Source organism: Diabrotica undecimpunctata, chromosome 2, assembly GCF_040954645.1.
Source record: "Diabrotica undecimpunctata isolate CICGRU chromosome 2, icDiaUnde3, whole genome shotgun sequence".
Taxonomy (NCBI): domain Eukaryota; kingdom Metazoa; phylum Arthropoda; class Insecta; order Coleoptera; family Chrysomelidae; genus Diabrotica; species Diabrotica undecimpunctata.
Window position 1 is genome coordinate 78,322,258 of NC_092804.1, and position 15,193 is coordinate 78,337,450.

A 15,193-nucleotide genomic window follows, 5' to 3' on the forward strand; every position below is an offset into this window, starting at 1 on the left:
CTAAAGAATCAATGGGGGAAGCGTACAAATGTTCGAAATGTAAGATAGGACAATTATGATTGTCCTTCCTTAACAGGTAAGTCAACCAATCAATTAATTGTCCATCACATTACATTTCAAACATTTGTACTAATAGTAGGCCGTTGAAAGATTAGACAATATTGTGCGATATAAATAAACAAAATTATATTGCCATCCCCCAAAAATTAATAATTCACCCATTTTATTTATTTATTTATTTTTTATTAGGAACTACAAAAGTGGATAACGTATTACAACAATTATTAAGGGTAATGTTTATATTTTAAGTACAAATATGTGTACCTTTAACCAGGTACGAAAAAATAATAATAAGAAAATTAATGTTATGTCATAACCATAACCTATACATATAATTACAAAATTCATAACAGAATTAAACAAAACCAAAATATATATACAATTACATGGACTAACCAGATAATATAGTTTTTGCAAAGAGCCCGTAATCTTTTGCTAAAGGTTTATTATAAAAAACATTGAATACTTGAGAATTTTCTGTCCATCCTGTCGTCTCCCTAATAGTTTCTATATTTAATCCAGCCCTAGCCCCTGCTGAGGTAGATGCATGCCGAACACTATACCCTTTAAAAATATTGGTGTCTATATTACATAATTTTAAAATATCTTTTAGCCATCTACTCAATGTCTGTGTAGATACTGCTTTATATGGTTTTTTTATGGTTATAAACATCTTGTCTTCCAATTATTGAGGACGAATGTTTTTAGAAATCTCTAAATACGGGCATAAAGTCGATGCTACACACAACTGTGGTTTTTCCTTAAAATATGGAAATCTTAAAACAGGTTGATTTTTATTTTTTGACGAAATTTTTATCCTATCTAGTATCAGAATCTTATCTTGATCAATGAGAATATTTTGAATTTTTATTAGGGATATGGTTTGCAACCTGTGTGCTGAAGTAAGAGCAATTAACATTACAAGTTTGTAAGTAAGTTCCTTCATGGAAAGGCCTGTGAGAGGAAATAATGTTTCTAAATAAACTAATACTGGTTGAAGGTCCCAAGTAAGTTGATATTTGGGCAATGAAGGTTTGTTATATATACCTTTGTAAAAATTTTTAAAAATGTTTTTATGATTTTCTGGAATATCTATTATCAACGCCAATGCAGCTTTGTGAATGTTTATAGAACTATAAGAGTAACCCTGATCTACTATAGATTTAATAAAATTAATTATATCTGATAATTCATAAGCAAAAGGGTCTATATTTTTTTCTATACTATACCTCCACCATCTCTTGAAAACAGTATTATACAAATTTAGTGTTTTTGTTGTAATAGATGCAGTTATAATTGGGATGGAATCCTCAGGAATGCCTTTTCTTAAAAAAGCTTGCCTGATAAACATGCGGCAGCCAGGATAAGATGTTGGTGTACCGGATATGGAAGCCTAAAAGGGTTCAAGATTAAATTGTTATCAGGTCCTAAAATTATCTTTTTGCCTGATACCAGCTTATTAAAGGTTGGGTACCAAGGCTGACTTGGCCATTCTGGTAGTACCACAATCCCTATGGCTTTGTCACATATTATTTTTTCTAAGACTCGTGGAATAATAGCAAAAGGTGGAAAAGCATAAAATTTTAATCCCTGCCAATTTAGAGTGAATGCATCAACCTTTTCCGATCCGGGGTCAGGTTTCCAAGACACATTCCTTGCACATTTTTTGTTAAGCTATGTGGCAAACAAATCTGTATCTGGAATATGAAGCTGCTCAAAAATTATATTAACACAATTATCACTTAAAGAATACTCTGTTTCTATTTTTAAAGATCTTGACTCTGAATCAGCAATAATATTTTCTTTTGTACTGATATAAGATGCAAATATTCTTAAATTTCTGTTTTCACAATATTGCCAAATTTCTCTAGAAATGCTATTTAGATTAGAGTACTGCACACTCCCCATCTTGTTAATACAAGACACTGCTGTTGTATTATCTATTCTTAGCAAAATGTTACAATTCCTATATCCATTGGAAAACGATTTCAAGCCATTATATGCTGCCAGTAACTCAAGTACATTTATATGTAGTTTCTGCTGTCCATAACTCCAAAAACCATGAGTTTTGTTATCATTACAGCATGCCCCTCAGGCTAAAAGAGATGCATCACAAAATATTTCAAGTACATAATTTGATTCTTTTATATTTTGCTTACTAATTGGTATGTTATTTAACCACCAATTGAAATCGTTTTCCAAGTATTTAGGTATGGTCATTTTAGTGTTATACCTATTAGTTTTAGAAAGAGCAAGCCACTTTTCTCTTTCTAAATTTTTTAAGTATAATTTACCATATTTAACTGAAGGAAAAATCGCTACCAACTGACCGATTAAAGCTGCAAATGATCTTATCCTACATGTACTTTTATTTTTGATTGTCTGAATTCTATTAACAATCTTTTATTTCATATCAGCAGGTGCAAAATATATCATTTATCTGGAATCAAACGTAAAACCAAGAAAAGTTGTACTTTGCATGGGTGAAAATGTGCTTTTTTCTTTATGTATAGTAAAGCCTAAGCGGGAAAACATAGAACATGTTTCAGCAATATTTTCTTTACATTCTAAATATGATTTTGAAATTAGTAAAGTGTCATCTAAAAAAATGACAGAAGTAAAACCTCTTGTTCTTAGATTATTTAGAGCTGGTTTCAAAGTTTTTGTAAATATAAAAGGCGATATTCAAACCAAATGGTAAGCAGTTAAAATGATACAGAATATTTTTGTACTCAAATTTTAACTATTTTTTAGAATTTTCATGAACAGGTATAGCAAAATAGGCATCTTTTAAATCTACCTTTGCCATAAAACAACCCTTGAAAATGAGCTTAAGAACTGACCTATAGTCTTCCAGCTTAAAATGTGGGGCTTCTATAAAGAAGTTTAATTGTTTTAAATTCAAAACAAATCTGTGACTCCCATCCTTTTTGGGCACTAGAAAATATGAAGAAAGAAATTTCCCTTGTGTATATGAAGGGGGAGAAATAGCTCCTTTCTCAAGTAATTGTTTTATAGCTAAGTCATATGACTCATTTGGGTCTATCAAAACTTTTGGTGCTCTCTCTTGAGAGGGCGTTGTTATAAATAAAATATTAAAACCTTGGACCCAACTTAAAACTTTGTTGTCCGCTGTAATCTTTTTCCAGTTTTCAATATAGTTAGCCACATTACCTGCTAATTTCTTATTTACCTTTAATATGACCTGTTCTGGTCGTTATTCTGCTCTGGTCCTGGTACTGCTGCCTGTTCAATTGCTTGTATCTTGATGTTGGTTGCGAGCGATTTGGGTACTGGCTTTGTCGAAATCTCGGTCTGTTCGAGGCTGGATTGTAGTTTAAACGCTGCTGATTGAAGTTGCTAGATTCTGCAAGAACTCTTGTTGGCTGTTGAGCTAAAATAGCAGCTTGGCGCTGAGGGGCAGTCCTAGGGTAAAAATTTGATGTTTGTGGCTTCATAATAGAGCTGACCTGAAAGGCTGCTGATTTTGTGTCCTTGTTCTCTTTCAACCTTTCAACCAAATTCTCTCCATATAAATATTTATCTATAGGTTGCTCATCTAATAATTTCTTAAATTTTGAATTTAATGAAGAACTGAGCAAAAACCTTCTGTGCAAGGACATCTTATAAAACACCTCTATATTGAGGTTTATGGAGTAGGCACTTGTTTCGATACTCCTATTTTCATTTAATCCCAATTCGACCACTTTATAAAGAGCCATAATACTTGCCGCTAAAATTGTTTTCATGGATTGCAAGTACTTATCTTCCCTAATTTTACTTTTATCTTTTATTGCAGATAAGATCTCAGGATTTAACTGAGGTGGGCAAAGTCTCTCGCAGTTTGTAGCAGGTGGGAATTTTTCTGTATTCATGCCTAGTCACCTGTCAAGAAGCTGGATATCTTCTTTTTCCTTCTTCTTCTTTAAACTGTGGTCAACTTCCAGAAAACACCACTACCATTAGTACAAATGTTCGAAATGTAATGTGATGGACAATTTTCAGAATACTGTACGAGACGCCTAGCTACAACTACTGACATATTTTTATTAGAAAATGTTACGTACAGTTAGTAAAATTTTAAAAAATGATACTGGTAAAATAATAAAACCTGTTTGGACAAAATGTATATTGGTATCATTGTAAAATACTAAGTGTAATCACTATTGCCTCATTATTGATTTGTTTGTAAAATTTCCTAATTTTAATTATAAAAAAAATAATTGTATTAGTTTTTATAATAAATTATCTAAAGATATTAATCATTTTGATATAATAATACGTAATAATAATTGATATTTTATAAAAATAAAAAAGACATTGATCTAAAGTAAACTTTAAAAATATCTACGCTCTACTCAATGCAACGTAAGAGCTTGTCATGAATATTTGATTTTTATTGCTAAAACCAGAAAGAAAAATATGAAAACCGTGAAAGAGACAAAACAATATTCCACATTTAACATTAAAACTAGACAGACCGATGAAATATTTATGCATTCCTCGCCGGCTTCCGGGTGTCTAGAATGTGACAATTCCATTTCCCGCGACAAAATCTGCCGTCGACTACAAATAATCGACGATCGACGAGTGGCCCTTTCAATTTGATACATACGGGGTGGGATATTTCTAAAAATATAAGAAATGTTTAAAAAGAATAATATAATATATACTGAATGTTTCAAAAAGGTATGTCATAAATTAAATCGCGCATTCCGGGGACAAAAATAAATTGATTGAATCCAACTTACCTTAGTACAAAAGTGTACATAAAAAAAGTTACCACCCTTTGAATTTACAAAATAAATTTTTTTTTGCATTATATCCTAAACTACTTGACATTTTGTAATAAAAATGGACACGTTACTTTCTTGTTCTGAAAGCATTTTTATCTGAAAGCATTAAATTGTTATCCTCAATTCCTGCCCAAACATTAATTTTGAAAGTCCTTTGGTGATGAGTCGTTTTTTGGCGTGAGGATTTTCGTCGGCCCAAATGTGCTCGGTATGATGGTTTGTTATTCCATTTCTACTGAAGGTAGCCTCGTCGGTAAACATAATATTTCTAATAAAATTAACAATTCGAGTGTTTTCAATTAACAATCAATCGCAAAATCCAATCCTTTTATTGCCGGCAACTTGCGGTTGGAATGTACCCGTTTCCCGTAAACGACGATCAATGGTCAGAAATAATCGTCTATCGGGTATATTTCGATTGGGGTATTTTAATGCATAAGGCCTTGCTGCTGCTGCACTATTTCCTTGACATTCACCTACGATATTCCTGATAGTTTATTGAAATCATAATTTAATCTGATCCAACTTACCCAAAGTTAAATGCATATCTGCCACTTCCTGAAATGTGTAGGCCATTGTACTATCAAAATTTTTAATATTAATCTTATTCACACAATAAATGATAGCTTCAAATTATTGACTATTTTGTTGATGGAACCGTTTGTAATTATTGTATCCGTAGAAATTATTGTAATAATGGGGGATTTAGGGCTGCACACCCCCCTTAAAAATTTTCTGTGCGCTTAGATTTTGTTGCTTGTTTTTTCTTAAATGCTTTCAGAACAAGAAAGTAACGTGTCCATTTTTATTACAAAATGTCAAGTAGTTTAGGAGATAATGCAAAAAAACAATTTTTATTTTGTAACTTCAAAGGGCTGTAACTTTTTTTGTGTACACTTTTGTACTAAGGTAAGTTGGATTCAATCAATTTATTTTTGTCCCCGGAATGCGTGATTTAATTTATGACATCTAATTTGTCTATAGGATACTTAGTTTTGGAATATAAAGATGAAATAGTTTTGATGTTCTTTGTTGCTATTTTTATATTGTCAATATCCTTTAGTGTTTGTATTAATTTAGTTGTTAATGATGGTATAAAATATATAATATAAAATAGACAAATTAGATAAAAAAAAATGTAGTATACAGCACCAGTTGTACTCAGTGTGAAGCTGAGTATGTTGGTGAGACTAAAAGAAATCTGTCAAATCGCATTATTTCCCACATAAGTGATTGTAGAATTAAAAAACCATTTTGTGCTTTAGCAGAGCATGTAATCGACAAAGACCATATTAGGGATTTTGATAACATTAAAATTTTGTGTAGTGAAAGTAATAAATTCAAAAGGGCTTTTTTAGAAATGGTTTGTATTAGCAGAAGTGATAATAATTTAAACAAAAGATCAGAAACTAACATTTGTTATTATTAATAATATAAATTTTATGAAATAACTCTTTAAATCTAATATTCCACAAAATAATAATTTTAATTAAATAGATTAGACAATTGTACGCAACTGATACGGGAATACTTCAAATTTCAATGACAGTTCAGCGTGTGGCAAAATTTTTTAAAGTGTTGCCGCTTTTTAAGAGTAAGAATTTTGTTTATGTTTTGATTTCTTACACAATTTGATCATAATATATTATATATTAATTAATTGTATGTATAAATAGATATTAAATTTAGATTAATAGCTTTAAAAAATTATTATTGTTGTGTATTGTGATTGTGCTATGCCAAAACAACTAAATAGTCTATAGAAAGCTTTCATATAAGATAGATTATTTTGAACAAGAAATAATGGCGGGACGTTTTTACTACTAATGCTCTTAAAGAGGTAAGTTTAAAATTTAGAATATTTAATTTTGTATTAAAATATTTTCTTATGTATTTTAGTGTGTTGCAGTAATCTTAAAACTAAGTATATTTATTATTAATATAATAGTTTGACAAATAGTTGACACATGGACGTATAAACACAGATAGACTCAGTTATTTACATAAAAATGTGAAGCCAAAATTATTTGACTAAGTCACATTCTCAGCACCTTCAAATGTTGTCACATTTTTTTATTAAAATATCTTATTCACGTATCGCTGAAAATATTACTATATTTATTTTATACTCTACAGGTGCTATCAAACCAAAATAATAATTTATTACTTATATTAATATATATGTATGCATGCTAAATTTAATGCTAGTTATTAGAAATAATAGGAAAGACACTAGTGAGTAGACACCTAATTTTAAGATTTCATTAGTAATTTAAGTTAGAAACAAATTAATATATTTAATTGTAATTAAAACATCAAATGCACATAGTGTGCACATAGTGTGCATATCACTTAATAATAGCGTATAACAGATATCAACCAATTATTTTATATGTAGAAGCACTGAAACCTATTTATTAATGGCAACGGTGTTTACATTTCTCTGTCTTATGGCTCTACGTCAAACTTGTGATATGCACACTATGTGCACATAGTGTGCATATCACTTAATAATAGCGTATAACAGATATCAACCAATTATTTTATATGTAGAAGCACTGAAACCTATTTATTAATGGCAACGGTGTTTACATTTCTCTGTCTTATGGCTCTACGTCAAACTTCAAATGCTGTTCCATGTCATGTCCATGTTTTGTTTACTTTTTACCCAAGATGAAGAAAAGTTGTTTTTCGATATTTTGGCTGTATTTTAAGTGATATTTGTAAATAGTGAAATAAACAAATTATAATAATGGTGCTACAGTTTTGCATTTGCAAAAAAAAAACGAAATATTTACATCCCAATATCTCATTTAATTTGTAAGTACTGTTTATTTACATTATTTAAAATGAGGAACTGAGGAAGCCTGTGTGTTTACATTTTAAAATATGTCTTTTATAGGCGTACCATTGGGTTTATTCATATTAATTAATGTATTGAACAAGATATTAGTTCATGAAATTAGTATAGACATTTTTAAATTGTAAGTAGACATCATCTGATTAAAAAGATCTATTTAGTAGCTTTTTAATTTAATATTTCTCATGAATTAACAATAATAAATTAGTGAAATAAATAAAACTCATTTATTTTTCTATTTAGGTTTCCAAATAATATTGATTAATGATGAAACTTACTCTAAACTTTAACAGAGAAAACAGTATAAAAAAAACCTTTCAAAAGAATCCTTTTTGGTTATTTAAACTTAATAAAACTATAAATATCTATAAACAGACTAGTTAAAAACCTTATGAATATTTTGATTAATAAAACCATACAAAGTGTCTCAAAATCAATCTATGAGCATTTTGGTGACCATATGTATGATGAAGATGCAATCGATGGTCACTCTATGCAACTTTTAAAATTGGTTCTTGAGAAATATTTTAAAATTGGAATTCATCATGAAACGAGGACTACCTTAGATGCTAACACCGTGCGCATAAGAAGCGTTCTTACTAAGACTGTTTTATTTCGCAATCAATAAAAATTTATTTCTATACCAACGTCTTCTATTATGTAACAATAAAACACTGAAAACTTTGTTTTCAAAACTTCCACAAAATTTATTTTAAATTCTTATCACTACAGCTGTTTCGGCTGATTGCCTTTCTCAAGTGATCTGTTTTTGGCATGGGTTTACACTTTATAGTCTCTAATGAAATAGGTTGAGGAGGGGAGAACTGTTTGTCTCAAGCTGGTCATTCAGAATTATATCTGTATAATTCTGAATAATAATTAAAGTGACGGTCGAATCCATCAATTGTGTTCTATTATGTCTATTTACCATTTTTACTTTAATATTTCTGTTCGGTAAATAGCTTTCCAATAATTTATACATTTTCACGCCAACTTTTTAATAAGTAGGTATATTTGCAAATAATTTTATGTCAAATGCCAGCAAGAGCTTTGGAATGATCAATAAATAATTTTGTAGCAGAAACCCTTACTACGTGGAATCTATTGATATTGTATTAAAACAAATTTGTCACAATTTGAAAAAATATGTTTTAACACATTATCAATAAATATAGGTACGTACTTAAATTTGACAAATGTATATTTTTTAATTGTTTTTTTTTTATCGTAGGATTATTTGATACCTATTAAAAAATTAACTTGAGCTCAACTATATTTTATTGTATTAATTTTAAAGCAAATAAAATTGTATTTTATTTTTCTTTAAAAACGTGTTTTTATACATTATTACTACTTCCAATTATTAACGTCTGAATAATTATCCCCGCGAGTAAAAATTCAAGCACGCTTATGCTCATTGAGGAAGTATCACAGTCTACCGATACCCGTTTTACTCCCCTTTACCCTCTTGTCCAGGAATATCGAAGCTTCAAAACAGTATGTGTTTAAGGTATCTTATTGCTGGGTCCATCTATGTTTATACGTCCATGAGTTGACATTTTAAAAATTCCTCACTTATTAACTATTCTGATGTTTTGGCAACGCTGTGAGGTTTTGACGTCGTAAATCTTGAATAACGTGCAATTATTTTTATATTAAAAATTCTATATATAGGGAGATTAAAACCTAGAAGCTTTCGAGTATATTTAACTCTTTCTCAAAACATACTAAAAATGAAAATAAAAACTACATTAGACAATGAAGTTGTTGTATCTTCAACGGGCTAACCCTTGTGAGGATGTAACGTTTAAATTGCTTGTGGTGTTTTGTAATTTTGTTTCTTTAATCTTGTGAAATTCGTTATTTGTAAATGAAAATGGGTAGGTAGTCATTTTTTGTCAAAACATTCGTTAGCAGGTTTTTTTTTCTGAAATGCTCATTGGAGCAGGTGTTTCAGGCTCTATCACATAATGATTTGATAATTTTTTGGTGTTTGCGTTATGGTTGGAGTGGTAATTCAACTATCTGTTGGTTTTCTCTAAAATTTGGTTGCCTATTCTATGTCTTCTTTTGTAATTAATGTAGCGTAGCCAGAAAAGGAAGTGAATTGCTGTTTTATTTTTCCATGGTGAATTTGATTGATTCTTCATTATTATTAATGTCCATTAGAAATTAATTCAGTGCTTCTGGTCTGTGAGGCAAAATGAAGAACACATCATCCACATTATCTCCAGTATATTGTGAATGGTTTATTTTGTTTGTATACAATATAAAATGTTTCTAGTATTAGCAGATATATTTATAAAGTGTTTCAAACATATTTACATCGAAAATATTTTTACCATTATGAAATTCTTTATTTTAAAAGAATACTTTAAAAACAATTTTTAAATCTCAAAATACACTATTAGGATGAGTTTTACTGTATTAGTCTAGTACCCATATAAAATTTGTAGTATATAATATATAAGAAATGTATATAAAAACTTTAATAAGCTCTATATTTTTTAAACAAAAAATTTTAACTTTATTATTTAAACAGAAACACATATGCCAAAACAAAAACTTTAAACTAGAACATTTTTAACGAATTCTAACCGTCGAGTTGATAAAACTTCTCAATTGTAGGTAGATAGGTATCATTGAATTTCCTCGCCCGGCTTCAAATAGAAAAATATAATAACTTCAACTTCATCTACAGAAAAGCAACCGCACTACATCTCTTTCATTGTGATTGTGAATAAACTGAAAGCAATTGGGATTTCGAGTAATTTATTACGTGAGCATCTCTGGTTCAATTTTTTTAGTCAACAGGATGTTGTCATGTTTATCTGTTGGATGATATTTGTAAGTTGGATACTAAATATTCTTTCCAATTAAAAAACATATAAACAATTCTGTAGTTTCAAACTCATGAATAGTAGATAAAAAACTAAGGGTCATCGGATGTAGTGTTTTTGGTTTTATCAAGAAATCAGGAAAGTTGATTCTAGAATACAAATTGCAATGGCAATAAATTGTAAATAAGGTTGATAATTCTTGGTTCTATAGTTCTGGGGTCCAGAATTTCAGAACCATAGCTCCCATCCGCTTTTATAAAGCAAGAAATATCCAACAAGCCAATTAGATTGAAAAAAGACCAAATTATCTGATCAAAAATAAGGAATGACGGCATCCGGATACCTTCGACATGGAGAAGTCTCATACAGAAAATATCGTTTACTTCACCTTCCAATCAAAATACCGCCTGTTTTACCCTCAAGAGTAGTATCTCTTCTAAGTAGGTATTAAAAAGGATTGGCGATAATACACATGTATTAATTATATTAATTTAATAGGCCATTATACTTTATATCATAAGTCATTACGGTTTATATTCTTTGATTTCTGGACATTTATTAAGTATTCTAGTTAATAAAACACTCATATATATGTGACGTCTAGAAACCTTTGAATCAATGCAATAAGAAAAAAAGGCCTCACGCGTTATTATGCCTTTGCGAAACCCAAATTGTTTTTCATTAATGTCTATCTCCAGTTTACGGTTATGGATGACTTGTAGTAGTTACTTAAGTATATGGGACATTAAGCTAATGGTGTGGCTAATAGCCTCATCTCTTTTGATTTTTGTTTTTTGGACAAATAAACATAGAATTCAATGACTCTTTTGGATAATACGTTAGAACTATAAATTTGGTTAAAGAGTGTTTAGTACAATATACCTGGATAGGTAAAAAGAATGGCTATTTTGGATAACGTAAAAATTAACTCTAAGGAATATTCTGTTTTTGAATTTAAAGTAAATGATAACATACAGCTCGAATGACGTCAACAATGCTAACGGCTATAAGGTGTGTTAAAAAATACGACGGCGAGTATTGGGATGGGGGTTAACTTATCTAGACAGAGCATAATGAAACGGTGTATTTAAAAACAAGTCAAAAGAAAGTAAAAAAAGTGAATCATACTAACTGAAAGGAAACTGGAAAAAAAATATAAAAAGATCGCCATCTTATCTTTTCCCCGAGAGACAAGTAAAACTCGAGGATCCTAGATGTTAAAGGATAAAAACATAAAAAATGGGTTTAGCATTTTTTTTAACCAATACATCAGCTACAGAAGCAGAAACAATCATAATTACGTTATATGGGTTATAGTAAAAATTATTAGAAATATTTCTTTATTGTCCAAGGGAAAGAAAGATTGGTACAGAAATAAGTTAATGCAAAGGAGTTAGCTACTAGCTATGTTTATTGCTAATTACATCAAAAACTCAGTATGGCAACAAAGTATACAGGTATTGAATTGCATAGTACAGAAGCAGAAAGGTAGATACGAAATGTATCTTTATAAAAATTTAATTATTTCACTTAGTTGCCTGGTAAATATTAATTTTAAAGAGTTCTTTAAAATAAGTGTTATCAAAAACAAACAATATTGAAGATAAATAAAAAAACAAAAATTTAAATCTTTGATTATTAAGTTACTAGCTGATAACTGCCAGCCAAAATACGCTGATAGATCTTTTTAACACGTCACTGATCACAGGATACTTTAAAAAGTACATTAAGGGAATTTCAGCGTTTGGTAATTTTCTTTAGCAGGGAACAGAAATAACAAAAACCACAGTAAATTATGGTTTTTTCACCATAAACTTTAGTTGTAGTTTATGTGTATAACCACTTTCAAGTGGTTACAAACTAAAGCTGCCATGGGAAACCATAGAACTGGAAGACACTGTTTTAACTATCTCTTCTGTAAAACGGCAGCTGACATGTTTCATCATCTTGATAACAGGAGAAAAACCAGACAGTAAGAAAACTATAATATAGCTTTTTCAAAAAAAACATCACAATCGACAAACACCATCAAAGAAGTGCATCATGGGTCTCGCTTTTGCGGCTTAAAAGATAATTCAACCGCAATTTTCCTGAACCTTGGATAATGCTTTTGCCTATCTTGATTAAAAACGCAGATAATTATTTTCAATCCAAAAAAAATAAAAAGGGAAATTTCCAGTGATTGGCAGTATCCCATAGTTTAAAAAACTTACAATAAAGTAGAAAATTATTTTTGTAAAATGGTATAAAATGTTATTATTAAAATTTTTAATCTTTCCTCTTTCCTCATCCCAATATCGGATGAGTTTGTGACACGTTTCTTTCGGACGAGTACCAATCAACTCATTCTAGTGACAGTGGAAATGAATCGAGTTCTCCGGAACAGAATAAAAAAAGAAAATGTGACCGGAAATGCTAAATTGTTGGAACAAGATGTATCGACGTCCACCAGTAAAGAAAAAAAATATACGAATTTCGGAGAACATGTCGATGGTGTTATAGAACCTGACATTTCCTAACATTCTGAAGTCTCCGAACAGGAAATTTTAGAAAAACCAATAGTATCCAATGCAATGAATGAAGCTATTGTCTGAGGGCCGGTGAACGGCGAAAATTTACAGAAATTTACATTTGAGGACTATAATTCTGCAGGTTTTCATGCACAATTATACGAAAACTTTGTAGACGATGTCCTTTATCCATGATGGTAAATCTCTAATTTATATTGTTCAACAGATTTTGTTTTTTTTTTTAATTTTTAGGTCGAAGAAACAAATCGTTATTACCTGCAGTGTCAAGAAAGAAATCAGAATTATATCATTGAAGGATTATGTCATTTTCCATCTTTTCATTCGTACTGGTCAAAGCATGATCTTTATGTGAATAATACCAAAAAAGTAATGTCATGAAATCGCTTCCAGTCATTGTTGAATACGCTGCATTTCAACGATATTTTAGTAACAACAGATAACCGTTTGTGGAAGATCGTTTCCTTGGTTAGCAGACTAAAGGATAAATTAAAGTCGGCGATCGTTGCAAAAGAAAACGTGTGCATTGACGAAACTTAAGTGTCTTTTCAAGGGCGACTAAAATTCATGCACTATAGTGCCAACAAGAGGCACAAATTTGGGATAAAATTATTTAAATTTGTCTGAAAGGTGATTATACCTATGATTTAACGTATATTGTGGAAAAGAACATGCTGAAAGTGGCATCGTACCAACAAATGTAGGGATGAAACTTATGGATGGACTGTTTGACAAAGGACGAACACTTGCGATTGATAACCAGTACAGTTCTGTCACACTTGCACATGAACTCCTACACCAAAAACTTATATGATTGGTACGCTACGTGCAAACTGCAAATATAATCCCAAAACGTTATTTCCAAAAAATTAAAAGTAGGCGAACATGTAACTGAACAAAGTAATTTGGGCATCGTTGTTCAGAAGTGGAGGGACAAGCAAGATGTGTTGATGATTAGTTCCAAATTCGCTGACGAAATGGTGACAACGCAGAAGGCACGCGGTGATGTTATAAAGCCAAAGAATGTAAAAGCTTTATTGATATATTAGATCAAATGAAAAGCTATAATTCTACATTACGTAAAGGAATAAAATGGTACAGAAAATTATCGATGGTGCTCTTGACTGGTACAGCACTTATAAATGCCTATGTTGCGCTCAAAGCATTTCCAATAAAAACATGAAGTTTGCCAAATTCAAGGAAGAGGTAATTCGGGGGCTGTAAGGAGATTTTATTGTCACACCAGTCATTATGGAAGATAGTCAAAAATTCGCGATGCTGGTCATGCAGGCAGAAGACTGCTTACAACCTGTTACGCAAAAATGGTAAAAGAGGAAGGAAGGCAAGTAGCATAGAGGAAAGCAACCAACACCTCATTGACATGTGATGGCTGTAAAAAATTCTATTGCCTTGGCTGTTTGTTGTCATACATTCCGTGACAAAAAATTAAATTAGTACTTTGAATACAATTTTTATATAATGTTATTTAGACTTAGGCAAATATGCAAATAAAAAAGTATGAAATATGCGCATAAATATGCAGTATTTTATGCAAAAATATGCAGTGTTTTATGCAAAATATGCATATTTATCTAGAACATATGCATGTAATAAAAAATATTTACAATATTTTTTTATTTACAAAATACTTAAATATTATAAATACATAACATATACAATTATTTTAACATATAAATATTATTTTGAATTGTGGTAACAATAGATTATTAAATGATGTTCAAAATTTTCTAATAAAAACTTATAGCTTCTATCTGAATACATATATTTGTAAATAGAAAAACTTCTTTCGACATCCAGCTAGTACTTGAACTACTTCAGAAAGAACCTGGTAACCACTATGTTTTTCCATGGTTACTTTAAATTTTTGAAAAATTTCCTTTCCTATAGTACCTTTAACGTTTTGACACAAAGACTCAAATTCTTTTATTAAAACTACTCTCTAACAATGATAATTTTGAGGATTCTAATTGAGTTATAGTTTTCTGGACAAAACTATAATTTGATTTTATGAATGACAGTTGCTGTTAGAGGATGTTATTTTGAAAGGCTTGCTTAGCTTCCAATAAAGATTGGCAACTATCATCCGTA